Source organism: Pinus tabuliformis, chromosome 1_2 (genome assembly GCF_031772625.1).
Source record: "Pinus tabuliformis cultivar Carrire ecotype Pingquan chromosome 1_2, CPIR1, whole genome shotgun sequence".
NCBI lineage: Eukaryota > Viridiplantae > Streptophyta > Pinopsida > Pinales > Pinaceae > Pinus > Pinus tabuliformis.
In genome coordinates, this window is record NC_142298.1 from 315,812,948 (window position 1) to 315,831,189 (window position 18,242).

At 38.9% G+C, this 18,242-nt stretch overlaps 1 protein-coding gene across 1 annotated transcript in view; it reads right to left on the reverse strand.

Annotated features, from left to right (window-relative positions):
* Positions 1-1,678: 1,678 nt before the first annotated feature.
* LOC149205632 (DNA oxidative demethylase ALKBH2-like) overlaps positions 1,679-18,242 on the reverse strand; it is a 67,579-nt gene continuing 51,015 nt past the window's right edge. Inside the window, exon 4 of the transcript XR_016251891.1 lies at positions 1,679-1,968. The gene's annotated coding sequence lies outside the window, so the exon portion shown is untranslated. The remainder of the gene's footprint in view (positions 1,969-18,242) is intronic.

Sequence of the window (18,242 nt, forward strand, 5' to 3'; positions counted from 1 at the left end):
TTTTTGTCTCGTGCTCCATTAGCTCGACACCTTCATAGATCAAGGTTCTTCCATGGGAAATTTTCAAGGCTCGTCCAAACCATATACAAACCAAATCTAAGCGAGCCTAGACTTGATGTCTTAAGAACTTCAACAACATTGTGTAGCCACTCCCGGCACTTGTAACGCAAATCTAAAGTATTAGACTATGGCCTTCATGCATAACAGATTACCACAATTTCACAAGTCGTAGACAACATTGAACCATAGAGCTCATAAGCTCTAAAGCATGGAGGTCTCCCTCTCCATCCTAGCAGACAACCCATGGACTCAAGCACACCACATGGTTCAATGATATTTATTAACCATTATTCACACATTACATACAATGGAAATCAGACACAATCACAGTTAACTAGCCATACTAATATTTAACATGAGTATATATAAATGACTTTCCATTTAGGAGCATATCGACATCATAGGGATCCAAAAGTCCCTAACAACCATAAGAAAAACTCACAAATCATCAAAATACAATATGCAAGAATACGCATCCTTAAATTGATTGCATAATTAAAGTGTTGGTCATTAATAGAATGCACTTGTATGTTGATTTGGGGTAGCATCGAATGTGCTCTAGCCATGAAATTTGGCGGAGAGGTTGGGGCACATGAGATCTCCAATACCCAGAAAGGGTTTGGGAAAATTCTAAATATTTTAAGAGATATTAAAATAATTAATATTTTTAATGGAGTCCCTATGTCTAAACTTAGGGAAATTAAAATATTAATGTGGATTAATATAAAATTGTGTTAGAATGGTCCAGAAGACATGGATCAAGCCAGATCTTATCTTAGTCGTTGATTAGGGACTTAATCTCGGCCGTTGATATGTCAACGAGAAAAGTGTTGAGCTAATTTGTGTACCTAAATTAACACAATTATTTCTTATCAATCCGGGTTGTTTATGCTTTGAGGCAAGTTCACTAAATGTGAAGATCAGATGTAATCAAACCTTGAAATATAAGTTATTCAAAAGCTTAAAGTAATACATCCTACAACTCTAATTCAATTAGTTTTAAAAGAGGAAAAACATTGAAATGGTTCTTGATTCAAGAAGTCCACTTTTGCCTCAATTACCACTTAATGAATCAGAAGTTAAAACCAAGAACTTAAGATGGATAAATTATTAATGAAAGAAGCTCTTAACTTAAGAGACACATAAGGTATTTCATCATAATTCATTCATCTCAATATTAAAATCTCAATAAGAAACTACTTGCATGCAAACAAAGGAAACTAGTTTTAATTCATCATTTTAGTAGAAGGGATGCTCAACTTGAACACTTGTTTTTCCAACTTGATAAAGTGATGAATAAGCTAAGAACTAATGAAATCAATCACTATGCATGAACCATAAAGCAATCTGAAATAAAGCTTTGAAAAACTAGTTCTACAATAACCAGATTACAAGAAATAAAACTAGTTAACAAGGAAGTGTACTTAGCATGGAATGGGGGCCCTCCACCCTTGCCTTGCACACTTGAGAGGTGATATCAGAAGCTTAAATTCAGTCACACATCCATAGCATTGAACAGAAAAATAATAATAACACAAGTTTTCAAATTAACTCTTCAATCCAAAGGTGTCACAGCATAAAAGTATAATAAGTCAATACATAAGCCATCAAAGTTTTGGCTCTTAAATAATAAGTCTCATGAAACAAACTGATATATATTCACTCAAACAAACCCATCTACTCTCATCCACCTATCCAAGTCGAATTCACTACTTCCATCCCAAGTAATATGACCAATCCTATAGAATCTCAAAACTGCCCTATTTCTATGAGATTTCTGAATGACAAGTCATGATTGACTAGCACCAAATGGGCCTAATAAAGCTTGTTCTGTTCGAACTAAGCATAGCTGGCTTAGTCATAGTTCCCAAGCTGTCCATCCATGCATTCAATTCGTGCCCAAGTGTCCTGCAACCATATCAACCATAGAGCTATTACGGGAATTTTTGAATCTGCCAATTTTGCACTAAAAACCAAATTTTCATAAAAACTTTAGAAATTGAAAAATTAAAATTAAATACCTGAATGGATATCAAATATACATCAAAATGGGATGAATGAAGGGAAAATGGATGGCAAATAGATGGATTAGTAAGTTTCTTAGAGCAAAAATAAGACCAAAACTAAGGCCCAACAAAAAGTATAAGAAGAGGCTTGAGGGTCACTTGGAGAGCACACCAGATGATCAATCAATTTTCTCTAGAGCGGGGTTTGCTAAAAGAGATACAATCAATGATCGAAGTTGCAGCTGAGGGGCAGTGAATACAGAGAGAAAGAGAGGCAAAGATAGTGTCGAGAGATCAGCGCAGGAGCCAGAGAGAGTGAAGCAAAACCATCCAGGGCCACGCAAAGGCAGCCAGGAGTTGCACAGTGCTTCAGAGAGGCTAGCGTTGCTGACACAGAGGGCCAGAAGGCTAACGCAAGGCCTCTTGAGCCTAACGCAGGCCCATTCAAGGTGACGCAGGGCCAACACTGGGCAGAGAGAGGCTGACGCAGTCTAGAAAGGCAGACGTTGGGGTTTTTAGGGCAGATTGGAGCTGAGGAGCTGCCGGAGGGTTTATCCAGGGTTTCAGCCAGGACATTTGTCTCAGACTGGGAGGTACTACTGCCAAGGGAATTTTCTGTTGGGTAAGCCGGTTTTGGCACCCAGATTGTACTCTGAAATTGCTTAATAAGAAAACCCTCAGATAGTTGCACTGGTTTTCCGCATTGGGTTTTTCCGGGGACATTGGTCTAAAAATAAAGGTGTCATTTTGTGTGCTTGTTTCTGTTTCCTTCAATTGATGATCTGTAATATGTTGAGCATGCACTAATGTTTATTTTCAGTATTTACATTGTAAATAACTTGTTAAGTAACGAAACAAGTAGGTATGAATAAATAAATAAAGTGCATGGAGGGTTTCTAACTAGTAGACTTAGAAAATTCAACATGGTATTGGAGCGTGATTGCAGATCACAGGAGAACTGAGGACATTAGCCGAGCAGAGCAATAGCAGTAGAAAACAGCGTTCCCGAGTGACAGAAGTTGTTTCTAGCAGAGCAGCAACAAGGGAAGGGTGGCGCAGTGCCTGCGTCATCAAGGGTGAGCCAGGAAGAGGCAGCGCAGAGGCTAAGGGAGGCAAAGGGAGACTCACACAAAAGCTAGGAGGTCTGACGCAGTGGACTGAGGAGGCTGAGTTGTTGGTGTTGGGATTGCGCAGAGCCTAGGAGCTCTCACCTTCAGGTTGATGGGATTTAGGAGGCTGTGGGAAAGTTGCAGAGTGGAGTTGATGGGGTACTGTAGTCAAAACAATACCTAACAGGGCAAGGAGGAGGGAGTGACTACCGAGGGTTTCTAACCAAGAAATCTGGATCAGTGGTGCAGTTGCACAGACGATCAGAGTAGGGGACATCTTGACATCGACAAAAGGATTTCCGGGAGGGAAATCTAGACTCAGAGGGAGTCACATCGAAAACTTCCAGGAGGGAAGTAGAAGAGCAGCATGGCACTACACGGAGTAAGAGACCGAGATAGACTGGACGGAACCTCAAACTTCGCAGTCTCGAAGGCCAAAATCTTATCTGTATTTGACAGAAATTGTGTCAAGCACTTCGCCTTGAGGACGACAACGCTCCCAGTTGACCCAGCTGATAACGACAAGTACGAGGAGGCAATGGCGAGGACCAAGAGCATTATCCTTGACGGGGTTAAGGACCATGTAGTACCACACATTGCCAAAAAGGAAACGGAAAATGAGATGTGGGAGGCCCTAAAGAAATTGTACCAGCATACTTCTGTGCAGAGAAGGATGTTACTAGAAAATCAGATGAGGTCATATCAGATGAAGAAGGGAGAACTGATCGACGCCTTCCTCGGAGGACTGAATGAGATCCGAGATCAGTTGAATTTCATAGGAGCCACGCCGGATCAGGAATTGATGGTGAGGACAGTACTGAATGCAGTCTCAAAATACTGGGAGGTATTTTTCCAGAGTATACTGAGCAGAGGGACCCTTCCACCATGGGAGGAGATGTGGACAGCTCTTCGCCAAGAAGAGATCAGACGGCAAACCAAGGCGAGAAGCAGCAGTAAGGGGATCAGAGTCAAAAAGGAGGAGGAAGATGTTGCCCTAGCACTTGAGGGAAAGCAAGAAAAACGGAAGAAGAAGGATATCTCCAAGATCAAGTGCTTCCACTGTGAGGAGTTGGGTCATTATGCGACCCAGTGTCCAAGGAAGAAGAGTAAGGGAGAGTCTTCCAAGACTAAGGCAGCGCGAACAAGGGCAGAGAAGGAAGTGGAAACAAACAATGATTGTACCATTAGTGCACACGCACCACTTGAGCAGAAGTGGGGAGACATCGATTTGTAGTCAGGCGAACTACAAGCGATGAGGGGAAATATCCTCAAGGTACCCAGCCTCTTATATTAGACCTTGCTACAAGAGCCCCAAAGAGGAGTAGCGGGACTGGAGGAAGTGGGTAGAGACAGATGCGGATGAAGCGACAGAGAGAGCTATAGTGCAAGATTCCCAAGACAGCGCAAGGCTAGCAGGCTGCAACGGTGCGAGAGGCACGGGAGTGTTGCACCAGTGCAGGATGGCATAAAGAGGTGTGCAACGGTGCGAGATGCGAGGAATTGTTGCAGCAGCGCAGAGGTCAGAGAGGGAGCAATTGTCAGCGGTAGAGGGAGCTTCAGCATCAGCGGGTGTCTCTAGCCCAACAGAGAGGTCAAAATTGGGAGATCAGTTACTTACTTCTCAGAGACTAAGTTGCAGTGCAGCAGTGGGCAGCACGATGTAGCATGATGAGAGGAGATGCAGTGCAGATGCAGCAGTGGCAGTGGCAGAGCCATGAGCAGCAGCACGGATGCAGAGGGAGTTGTCGTACAGATGCAGCAGTGGCAGTGGCAGAGCCACAGGTAGCAGTACAGGATGCAACAGTGCAGAGGATGATGGGCAACAGGGCTAACATCATCACAGGGACCGATCCCGGATGATCAGGGTGATACTCAGTGAGAAGTATTACTAGAGCACACTCCTCGCTAAGAGGGAGTGTTGATTTGGGGTAGCACCAGATGTGCTCTATCCACGAAATTTGGTGGAGAGGTTGGGGCACATGAGATCTCCAATACCCAGAAAGGGTTTGGGAAGATTCTGAACAGTTTGGGAGATATTAAAATAATTAATATTTTTAATGGAGTCCCTAAGTCTTAACTTAGGGAAATTAAAATATTAATGTGGATTAATATAACACTGTATTAGAATGGTCCAAAAGACATGGATCAAGCCAGATCTAATCTTAGTCGTTGATTAGGGACTTAATCTCGGTCGTTGATATGTCAACGAGAAAAGTATAAGAGGAAGCTTGAGGGTCACTTTGAGAGTACACCAGATGATCAGTAATTCTATTCTCTAGAGCGGGGTTTGCTAAGAGAGATAGAATCAGTGATCGAAGTTGCAGCGAAGGGGCTGTGAGTACAGAGAGACAAAGAGGCAGAGATAATGTCAAGAGATCAGCGTAGGAGACAGAGTGTCGCAAAACCAGCCAAGGCTAACGCAGGGCCACGTAAAGGCAGCCAAGGGTTGCGCAATGCTTTAGAGAGGCCAGTGTTGTTGACACAGAGGGCCATAAGGTTGACACGGGGCCTCCCGAGACTGACGCAGGCCCATTCAGGGTGATGTGGGGCCAGTGCTGGGTAGAGAGAGGCTAACGCGGTCCAAAAAGGCAAGCGCTAGGGTTTCGGGGGCAGATTGGAGCTGAGGAGCTGCCAGAGGGTTTATCTGGGGTTTCAGCTGGGACATTTGTCTCAGACTGAGAGGTACTACTACCAAGGGCATTCTCTGTTGGGTAAGATGGATTTGGCACCCAAATTGTACTTTGAAATTGCTTAATAAGAAAACCCTCAGATAGCTGCACCGGTTTTCCCGCATTGGGTTTTTCCGGGGACATTGGTCCAAAAATAACGGTGTCATTTTGTGTGCTTGTTTCTGTTTCCTTCAATTGATGATCTGTAATATGTTGAGCATGCACTAGTGTTTATTTTCAGTATTTACATTGTAAATAACTTGTTAAGTAACAGAACAAGTAGGTAGGAATAAATCAGTAAAGTGCATGGAGGGTTTCTAACTGGTAGACTTAGAAACTTCAACATTGTAGAGGGGAAAGCCCCACTATGAACAAACTTCACACCCATCCAATACATGGCCATAGCACTCTATGATTTTGGCCACAACAACACAAGATACTTTTGATATAAACGTACATTTACATATATGTTCCTGATTTCTTATTATCACTCCGTGAGTAATGAAAACATAATCATTCAAGCATAGTAGATCCATGTTAATTCATAACAAGACATATACAGTTCATTAACAACAAAACTCTCTAATGCTCGAACACAAAGATTCTCCAACAGTGAAAGCATTTAAACCATGGAATTTCACACATGCCAAAGCAATTCAACTGAGCTCTTTACAAACAATATAAATCATTCAAATAGCTAAGAATACATCAACGGTTACAGGGATCTACAAAGCCCTTATATCATGAGCAAAATCATGCAACATATATTATTGCACACACATACAGAATTACTCACGTCTTCATCAATAGTGTTGATACACCCTTGATATATAACAACAACATTTATCTTTCAAGTGATAGATATGCACAGAGGCATGAGTAAGAAACCTATCTTATCATTTTAATGAGTGGAAACTGAGAGAGGGACTTCGACTCTCCACCAAACCATAGGCCAACTACATTGTAATTATTTCTTGTAATTGACCATCCCCGAGCCAAATTCAAAGACTGAGGAGGGAAGTGCTCAAGGGAAATGTACACCAATCAGTCAATAAAACCACCTAGGAATCTAGAGAACATAGTAGTTCCACCTACTAAACCCAGCGGGAAACCTCGAACTCCCTATGTCTTCACCTACTAAACACCAAGAGATTTTCATGAGTGCACAACTTCTCCGCCTGATATATAGGAGCCCAAAGCCTATTGTAACTCTACTTCTCAACACAAAAACTTCTTATTTACACCACGTTTATCCCATGCCTTCAAACCCTCACATATGCTTAAGGTATTAAGCCTATCTTCCACCTTTCTCTTGTGTTCCATGTCCGCATTTTCCCCTATTCCCTTTCATTCCTTTTCTTGTGTGTTGACTACCACAATCTCGTTCCATGAGAGAAACAATTCGTCATCCTTTTCTCAAGAGCGCATACACCACCTTTAATAATTGTGCAACTTTTTCATACTTCCCTCAAGGTGATAGGTGGAAATTAAATGCAAAATTCTAATTTTGGAAACTTCCCCAAGCAATTTCCCAAGCAACTTCTCCTCCTCATAGCTCTGAATCTGTGTCCTTCCTCAGCCCAGTCATTTTTTTGTTTTACATAGTTATTTTTAATGGAATTTGTACATAGTATTTACATGAGGTGCAGTAAAAGGGCTATTACATCCTCTAATGGGGTGGGGTTTGTAACAACCCTTTTTGTCACCCTTCATGTAAATATTATTATATGAACTGATCATGTAAATTGATGTGAAATATAATTGAGGACTAGACTGAGAGAGAGGACATGGATTCAAAGTTGGGAGGAGTTGCTTGGGAATGGCTTAGGGAAGTACCTAAGGTTTAAATATTGTAATTAATCCTCACCCATATCCCTATTAGATTGTACAAGAATTAACACTAGCTTATCGGTGCTAGAGGAAAAGGATGAGCTAGACCTGTGGGACAGTTGGCGTTGGTCAACACACAAAGGAAATTAGGGGAGGATTAGGAGGAGATACACTCTCGCGAGGAGAGCATTATCAAATAGACGAGAAGAGCAAGTGGAGACCAGTGAAAAAGCACACATTAAGACCAAGGTACTGTGACTTCATCGCAGCGAGAAGAAATACACAGTAACCATGTGTCAAAGCGTTGGATGAGACTCAGAATATGCTCAAGCTTGGGAGCTACTTAGGAAACATTGCATGAAGGTGAAGTTGTGGTGTTAGTAAGGTGGGGTGGGAGTGGACTATGGATTCTTGCATAGTAGGTGGAGGCACTAGTTACTCTAGGGATTCTCTTGGTTTTCATGGGTGGAGACCTTGAGGGTAAACTCTAGATTCCTATTAAATCTATGAGGTGGAGGCATGGTATGCTCTAGATTCTTGCCGGATTGCAAGTGGAGGCATGGTATGCTCTAGATTCATCTGGGATTGCAAGTGGAGGAACTATGGGATTTCGATTCTTGTAGTGTAATCGAGTGGAGATACTGAGCTATGGATTCCAATGAGTCATTGTTGGGTGGAGACATTGTGCGATTTGGATTTCGACCGAACTAGGTGGAGACACTATGGACTCTGAATTAATGGAAGTGACTATTTGGGTGGAGGCACTGTGTTCTCTGGATTCCTACCAGATTGTAGGTGAAGGCATTGTGCGCTCTGTATTCCCATGTGTTGTGAATGACTGATGTGAATTTCCCTTAAGCATTTTATTCCTCAGGCTTTGAATATGGCTTGGTGGTGGTTAAATTCAAGAAAGGATAGAAGCGCAGATGACCTATTGTTGGGAGGAGAGTTGAAGTCCCTCTCTCAGTTGCCTGTCATTGTAAGGACCAGTTCTATACTATATATATATATATATATATATATATATATATATATATATATTCTTTTTAAAATAAATCACAATAAAATACAACCAGAAGAGAAAAAAACATTGGGAATTCAAATTTATTCAGCACTGTCTAACACATTTCTGAATTTCATTCACATATCATAAAATTTACATATATTTAACTAAGGCCATAAAGAAATCATACAAAATAATATTGCAACACATATGTACCATTCACCAGAAGACGAGACTCCACTTGATTTGTCGTTACTTGTCTTCCCTTGTTGTCGGTCACCTTCGAGAGTGAATGACGACGTACTTGATCCGAATGCGATGACCCACCGGTTAACCTCCCAGCCTACTCCTTGGGTACTCTTCTTCCCCGCGGACCCTCGAGCTGCAATGGGGTTGTACAATGGAGGAATGCAATCGCTGGTAGAGGAAAGCACTCCTTGGCTCAAGAGTCCCCTCTCTACAATCCTCTACCTCACCAAACTCACTATAGTTTCGTAATCACTGCTCTGACATAGTCTCATCCATCCAACAATAAAATTCCCAAAAAGTTCCTTCTCCCATGCTTGCCCTTTCTTTTACAGGAGTCCTCATATGTGACACTTGGCATGTCATGCATAATTAAGTATTTTTTTATAATTCAATAGTTTCATTATTCACCCACCCATGTGTCACTCTCTCATCAAGGGTCTCCAAAATTATTTACTTAAATTTTAATTTAAAACTAATATTTTCCTCACCTCAGCAAGATTCGTATTTCTTCTCCTAGTTGCCTCTTGATCCCACTTTTTACTCCTTAATTTGTGTTCATTACTAAAGTCAATTAATGAGTCAAGATCTGATCCCTTATCTACTCCCTAATTTAACTCAAGTTATCTCTTAGATGGATATTCTTATGTTGGTTGTTGCCACATGGAGGTTCTCTACATTTCTCTAAAATTTAATTTATTAATACTATTTTAATTCACCATCCTCTTCTCTTAATTAGGTTTAACTATTTTAGGATTAATCTTTATCCTTACAATTATGTCTCTCTTTCCCCTTTTACCTAATTAAACTACATAATCTACCTACTATTTTCCAACATGGGAAGGGTAGAGTTTTTAAGGTAACTTATTTTATTTCTTCATATGATCCTCTTAACTCAAGTTTTATTTTTGATTTAATTACCTCGGTTTCTAACATCGTTTACCCTTGATGTAAATTTACCTAGTTTTCATTTCTTGATTATATTTATTAATTTATTTATTTTAATGATTCCAAGGGTGCCAAGTTTGGTCGTGCCCTTCAAGAACTTCCCTTGAAGTTCCAAGGGTGCCACGCCTAATAGTTTATTTGTGATGCCAAGGGTGCCAAGTTGGTCGTGCGCTTCAAGAAATTCCCTTGAAGTTCCAAAGGTGCCACACCACTTGCCCTTCAAGCATTCAGTGACTACGAGGGGAAAGTATAGGTGCAATGTCATAGACCACTATCATCTCTTATGTTGCCTGTTATAGTGAGACTAATGGTGTCGGGGATCAAGGAATCTGCCTTGATGCGCGAACCCCGGTAAAATCCTCATGAGCGACCCAACTTTGGGACCTGCCCTCAGGACATCGTGATATTCAAGGCGAAGGTGTTTCAACCTTTCCAGCCCAAGTCACGGCGGGAGTGCTAGTGGGTGAGATCGGGGACACTGTCCCACCCCTCCCATGTAGTTCCATCCACTTGTACAACCCCATCACCCATATGTGAGTCATTCAGCCAAGCAACTAATCTGTGCCTACAACCACTAACATCTCATCAGAATATAGATAAACATATATAGCAGGTTTCAAAATTGACTTTGAATTTCAAAGATAAAATAATATAATTCTTTTTTTATCAAACCAGATGTCATCAACTCGTCAAATGCGAGTGTCTTTGGTGGTTTCCTGCCATACTCAATAATCATCAGTAACAAGGTTTCTCAGTGTTAGTCATTGTCATAATAGCATCATTAACAACACCTACTCATTCACATCATTGTTCATAGTAAGCAGAACTAATGCAAGTAGGTAACATAGGGGACACATCCACCATGGCTATCATCATCATAACATCAATGGGAACATACATATCTATCAAATCTATCAACATCGTAACCTCAATAGAAAACATACCTATCCATCAAAGCTATCATCATCATGATATCAATACAGAGCATACATATCCTTTACTGCTATCATCATAAATTCAATAGAGACCAAACATAACCATTTATGCTACAATCATCATAATATCAATAGAGAACATGCATAACAATTAATGCTACAATCATCATAATACCAATAGATAACATACATAAACATCACAACCACTAAGAATAGAGTCACGTGTCCGGATCCTCAACCTGAGGTCCTCAAAGAATAAAGTGTGGACCTTAGGGTTAAATAAATGTTAATGTCATATCACTGTCAGTCGACTAAACCAGGGCACTACAGTCATCTAGTTACTGAGATAAGTTGCTTACCTATAACTTGTGTATGTTTATGCAATACCAATGATGATTGTTGTTATCTGGTTGTAATGGGTATATCAGCACCATCAATGAGGAACATGTATTCATGTATGTTGCAATGTGATGGTTTGTGAATGATTCCCATGGTCGTAAGGGACTTGCAAATCCATGTAATGTTGATATGTTCCTGAATGGAAAAGTTATTTATTTATGCTCATGTTAATTGTTGATATAACAAGTTGACTGTGGATGTGTGGGATTCCCATTATATGTATCATGTGAATAATGGTTAATGCATCTCACTAAACCACATGGTGTGCTTAAATCCATGGGTTGTATGATATGATGGAGATGGAACCTCCATGCCTTAGATATGATGAGATATTTTGTTCAATGTTGTTTACAACATGTTAAGGATTGTGTGGCCGACTCTATTATACATGTTAGACGCAATCTAATACTTTTTGTGTTACAAGTGTCAGGAATGGTTGTGTAATGTTGTTGAAATTATTAAGACTTTGAGTTGGGGCTTGCTTAGAGTGGGCATGTATTCGAATTGAACAAACCTTGAAAATTTTCCAAAGGAAGAAGTGTGACCTACGAAGGCATTGAGTTAACAAAATGTTGAATGGGAAAATTCCTGTTATCCATTGTAAATATTTATGTTTTGTTGCATCGAGTGAGCTAGCAGGTTATTGTGGAAGGAGGTGTGGTTGACAAAGGCTTCAGCATGGGAAAGTTCCCGTCACATGTTTCCAATATTGTCGTCGCATCGTGGAGGTGTGACGAGTGGTTCTTCCATATTGGAATGTTGGCATTGTAAATGAAGGGCGTGACAAAGATCCCTCTCCATTCACAAACAAGAAATAATGACTTTACACGGAGTTCTGGGACCCTGATGGGACCCAAGACCTAAGTTGAAGTGACACCTTCGAGGACTGCCATGTGACCGAACAATGTCACCCTAATCTCAGGGAAACATTAGCAAAAGGTTGTAGGAGTGGGTGAGGTGGAGGTTAGTTGATGTGTAACCTAGAAGACATGTGGTTGTGGATCATGATGACACATATGCATGGAATTCTCATGCAGTAATGACATGGTGGCTCACATGGATAGGGGTCATGTCATCACATACTGCGCTATCGTGGAGGATAATTAGTGGTATCATTTCGTAGCGGACCACAAAGATAATAGGACCTGCAGAATAAATGGAAGGCGCGTAGCGTAGATTCTCTCCATTACTTAACAGAAATGTTCATGATGTGTTGCGAAGATCAAAACTATGTACATAAAAGAGGGAAAGGCACAGTGCAATGAAAGCGCTAGATGAGGACCTTTTTGTCATTCGACAGAAATAATTTTGTCGCATCGCGAAGCTTGGAATTAAATATCCTTAGAAGAATCGGGCAATGGCAAGGTGGTGTTACGGAACTATGGCAAGTCAGGTTCCACCCTAAACCTTGTGTGATGTGGCAGTGCCATGTGTTTTCCACATGGCTAACCCTTGCTAATGTGGTAGGGTTGTGGGGCCCAATTTTCAAATGGACATAACTTTCAATTTGGAGGTTGGATTGAGGAAAAAATTATATCACCAAAAAGCTTTCGACGAGCTAAACGTGATGGTGCAGACCGAAGTTAATTTTGCTAACTTTGGAAAAAGGAGGAATTTCATAACCCAACATTGTAATGAAGACCATGGAGATCGGGCTAGTTAAAAGTAACACCTCCCACATAGTCGAGATTCTTCTAACAAGGTGGGAGGGAGCATTATACTAAATATGTATTGAATCTATCACAAAGGTTAAAAATGGAAGACTATCAACTATGTTCCACTCCTTGCCAACTAGGATTGATACTACTCTCTATAGGAAACTTGTTGGTAGCCTTATTTATCTAAATCATAGTTGATATGATACTTTGTTTGTTGTCAGTGTGGTCTCTCAATTCATGTGGTATTTACGAGAGTGTGACTTGAAGGTTGCAAAGAGGATTTCTCATTATATCAAGGGAACTTATCAACTTGGTACAAAATATTGCAGTACTAAGAACCAATTAGTCAGGCGCATTGAATCAAATTTGGTTGGAGATCATAATCACACAAAGTCTACATTAGGATAGTTTATCTTGTCTCTAGACCTATAATCTAGCCTTGATTGGTTTGAGGAAATTGTCCAGAAAATATAACTCCAAGCAATCTCCCATAATATCATCAAAATCATTTGGGCAATGCTAGAGCATGGAAACGTGATCCAAGCATAAGTGACATACTTGCTCCTAAATATTAACTTGCAAATTTCGAGAAAATTTAGCTAGCAATGCTTCTTCAATCAACTCATTGTTTCCTTTATCTTGCATGATGATGCATTGTCTATTTGTTGTTATTTCCCTATGGAGATTGAAAAATTCATTATTCACTTCATACTTAGTCGCTTCTACCATTGATGTCTATATATAGATATTAGTAGCTCTAGATTGTACAAGATCAATGAATGATATATCGATGCTGACTCTTTTTTAAATATAAACATAATAATAAAAAACAAGTTTATCCTAGTCAATCTACATTTCATTCTATCCAAGAATTTTAATTGCAAAGAAAAATTCAAAGTTATACACATTGGATGAACTATTACGATCGATGAATATTTTATCAACCAACATTTGGAAATATTCCTACTCTCCATCATTACTCATTATTTTATTCTTGAAACAAAGATGTATAGTTTTATTATATGATAAACTAGTGGATGTTCCTATAAGTGGACATTATCAAACAAGGTCAAGTAGAGAAAATAGAGATTTTCAGAATTTGGAAATGATTCTTTGGTTAATGAGTTTTAACAAACCATAACAAGTCATTATTATTTTGTTTCGAGATGAAATGCTAATACAAGTTCAAAATAAATATCAACGGTTTCTTTCCACTTTGAGTTTGAGTTTCTATATTTTGATGACAATTCCTCTATTTTAGTGATTTACTAGTTATGAATCATGTTTTCTTCATTTTATTATTCTAGTTCATGACCCTCTTTAGAATATGTGATGTTAACTATTTCCCAATGCTAACCTATCATTCAAATCTACAATAGCCCCCGAAGTTGATTCTTCATTAAAAGCTAGTTTAAAATCATCTCCTACAATATTATTTCCATATTATATTTGAAATTAGATCACAATCTATGAGAGACTCGAAGATCAACATTGATGGTCTCTATGATTAATCTTATTTCCTCATGATGGGAAGAGGTTGAATTTTCGTTGTGATTCTAAATTAGAGCACTGAGAAATAATTTCATATAGGTTGGAAACCTTTTCATTTTCTAAGTTGTTTCCTTCTAAAATACCTTATAGACGATTGTCTCTTAGACTAATAGTTTCAATGAGAGGAAAAAAATTTCTTCAAGTAATTCTACATCAGGTAATGATAGTAGCAACTAAAAAGAAATGATAGGGCAATATGCTAGGGGGACACACCCAAGATTCTATAAATTCCCCTCATAGTCTAAAGGTACTTCATTTTCTCCATCGACGGAAAAAAGCTATAGAAACCATCCAAGGACTTTTCAGGTAGATGATTTATCAATTTCAAAAAACCTGAAGTAAAGTCGTATGATCGTTTTAGAGAAAAAATCTAGAGGTTGATTTATATTCCTATGGATTCCTTCAACCTCCTTATAAAGTTCTTTATAGCCATAATTTTCATGAGCGATCATAAATTATCTCCAAGTATGAATTGATTCAGACGATGATGTCCTATACCAAGCCTTGATTCATCCTTCCAAAGTCAAGGTAAACAATCAACACATTTCATTGTCCTAAATAATTTTAGGATTTGATGTGAAAAGTTAAATTGAATGAGATGCATGCAAAGACTTTCCCTTCACCATTGAACTTCAATTTTGACAAGAGATGAAGTGTCTTTATTAGGTTGCCACCCAAGGATCTCAAAAGACTCAAAGGGTGATCCCATATAGAGATAGAGAGAGGATCCATGTGTTGGTTAAAATATTTCAAGAAACTTTGCTCCGCATGGATAGACCTATCATCGGGCCCTCCTAGTGCCAATTCTATTGATGGGTCAAAATGATTAGAATTCCTAGATATACCCCACACCGTTTGGAATAGGGAACTCATCCGCATTTTACCCTGACAATCATTAATGGTTTTAGAGTTTTGTTGACTGTATTCTATTCCTAAATTGATGGTTTCTAAATTAGAGAATAAAATGCAACTAATATAAGATGAAAATGCACGTGTCCATATGAAAGTAATAGTAACCAGAAAGCAAACATGGATCCACACATGTTGTTGTCAATAGCCCAAGAAATAGTTCATTGAAAATAAAGACAAGAATATGAGATAATGACTACAAACCTATAATAACCCAGTGTTAGGCCAACTATTTATTGTCCTACGCTCATAGATTCAGACAACATTTTTAGAAGAACAAAGGAAAAATGTAGTAGCTACACATAAGAATAGTCTATAATGTGAGATACATCCTTGCACAACTCTATTTTCCTCCCATCAAACGCTGAAGTCAAATTAGTATCGGGGGGGTTGTTGCTAGCTCAACATAATCTACCGACAATAATAAGACAACATGATTTTACCATGGTTGTAGTAGATAAATTAACCAAGACTATATATTTCCATCTTCCTTCCCATCTTTGGCAAAGGATTTTAATGAATGAGAAGGATGTGAAGATCTTTCTTCTAGAGAATTAGGGGGAGCAAAGATTACACATTGTACAACGATGGTTGATTGAAATCTTGATGGTGGTCAGTTACAAAGAGATACGTTGTAGTTAGGCCTATGGTTGGGTAAAGAACCATCCCCCACAAGTTGGTTGCAATCAACCAAATTAAACATTGGAACTCAATATGTCAATGGGATTTATCTCAATTGGCTGGCAGAATTATTATTGTTCTCTCCACCAAGGTTCAATACTCACTAGAGTCATCCCCCACACTAGTTAAAGTCAACATATCAAAAACTAAAACTCAAAAATTCCACATTCACGAATCTAACAAGTTTCTCACCACTCATTACCCCTGTGGATTATGTAATTCTTCATGAAATTTTACTTCTTATTATCAATTAAAAGTTATAAATTTTGTTAATATAAGTATGCTAGATTTGTTTGTTAGGCATTAAAAGATATTTACTCACCATTCATGAATTCATATTCTTTCCAAATTTTGTTAATATACGTATGCTAGATTTGTTTGTTATGCATTAAAAGATATTTACTTACCATTCATGAATTCTACCACTTCAAGGCATTTTAAAGTGCAAGCTTGCTCACTTTAAATGGAAACAAAAAACAAGAAGAAAACAGTCCCAAAAAAAAACAAATAAGAGCAGCAAAAATAAAGAAGAGGCAACCATTTCCAGTCCCACATCTACACCTCTTACTTGGTCGTCAGATTTCTATGTCCAAGAACTGATGAAGGCCAGGGCAAGGTTGGAAATTTTGGAAGCCAAAGAGCAAGAAAGGGACCACAAATTTTCAAAGATTACACTTGCAAATCGATTTTTAATGTAAGGTAATAGGATCCTAAAAGAACAAGTAACAATACTACAAGAGACTTTAGAGACAAGAAAACAAAAATGGGAAAACATGAAAGAATCAATGGCAGCAAACAAGTGATAATATCTAAAGCAACTCAGGTGGATACACAAATATCTCAGCAAGTAGTCATGTCCGAAAAAAAAGGCAAAAGAGATCAGGGGGACAAACATTCCAAAAGAAATCAAAACCAGCGCTATGGACATTAATGATTACATAAGGATGGAAGGAAAAAAAGATGTAAGTGCTCGTAGAGCACATGAAAGAGAACACAAAGACAAAAAAGATAGGGACACAAACTTTATTTTAAGAGGAATAAGTGACGATGGAAAAAATGAAAGCACTCTCAATTTGACAAGAGACTTTTTAAAAGAGAAATTACATTGGAGAGGGAAAATTTGTCAAGCAAGAAGGGTGGGAAAAATATGTGAAGAGAGGCCTCGACCCATAAAAGTCATCATGGCAAGTGTGCAAGACAAACACTATCTTTTAAGCAAAAAGAAACTCTTAAAAGGCTCACACTTCTTCTTAGATGAAAATCTAACTAGCAAACAACAAGAAGAGAGAAAAAAAGAAGTGGAAAAAATTAGCGCAGTAAGAAACAAAGGGAAAAGAGCATGGTTGTACAATGGTAAAGCAGTTATTGCAATGTTTGGGCCTCATGACAAAGTAGGGCCGCAATTTGGCAGTAAAGAAAAAACAATTAATTCTATAATAGGGAGGAAAACAACGGGATCAACATGGATGAAAAGAGGTGAAGACTCAAATTTGAGTCTTGCATGCCAAGCCGTTTAGCAATCAAATCCTACCCAAGTCTACCTAAGTCTAGTTTGTTGGCACTGTAGAGGTTACCCTTGGAGGAGGGGACCTAGGTTAGGACCTATTGCAGAAGCTAGAGACATAATTTGTCTCACAGAAACTCATGAACATGATGGTTGTAAAACTCCTATGTTTGATGGTTATTTGAAATTAGCAATTTGGAACGAAGCAACAGAAAATGGCAAAGGGTATGGAGGAACACTGGTTTTAGTGAAAAAAAAAGAAGGTCGTCACAATCAGTTTATGAAAGAAAATACAAATAAACAATATTTATGGTTCAAAAGAAGAGGGAATGAGAACCACATAAGAATTGCAGTATGTTATTTTGCACCTCAAGTCTCAAAAACTTACAAAAATAAGGGGCTAGATAGCAAAGACCCTTATGCAACTTTAAAGCAAGATATTGATGTATATTCTCAGCAGGGAGAAGTTATTTTAGTGGGAGATTTCAATGCTAGAACAACAAATCAACAAGCTAGTATTTTTTGTTGCAAAGAGGATCACAATCCTATCTGGCTCATTGAAGAGGAGAATCCCCAATGGTTGAGATGTTCAGAAGATGAAAAAGTTAGCAATCATTTTGGAGAGGAGTTGCTCACATTGTGTGGTGCTTTCAACTTAATTATCTGCAATGGTCTAGATAAATGGAAAAAGTTTGGGAAGTTCACTTGCAACACATACAATGGGGCAAGTGTTG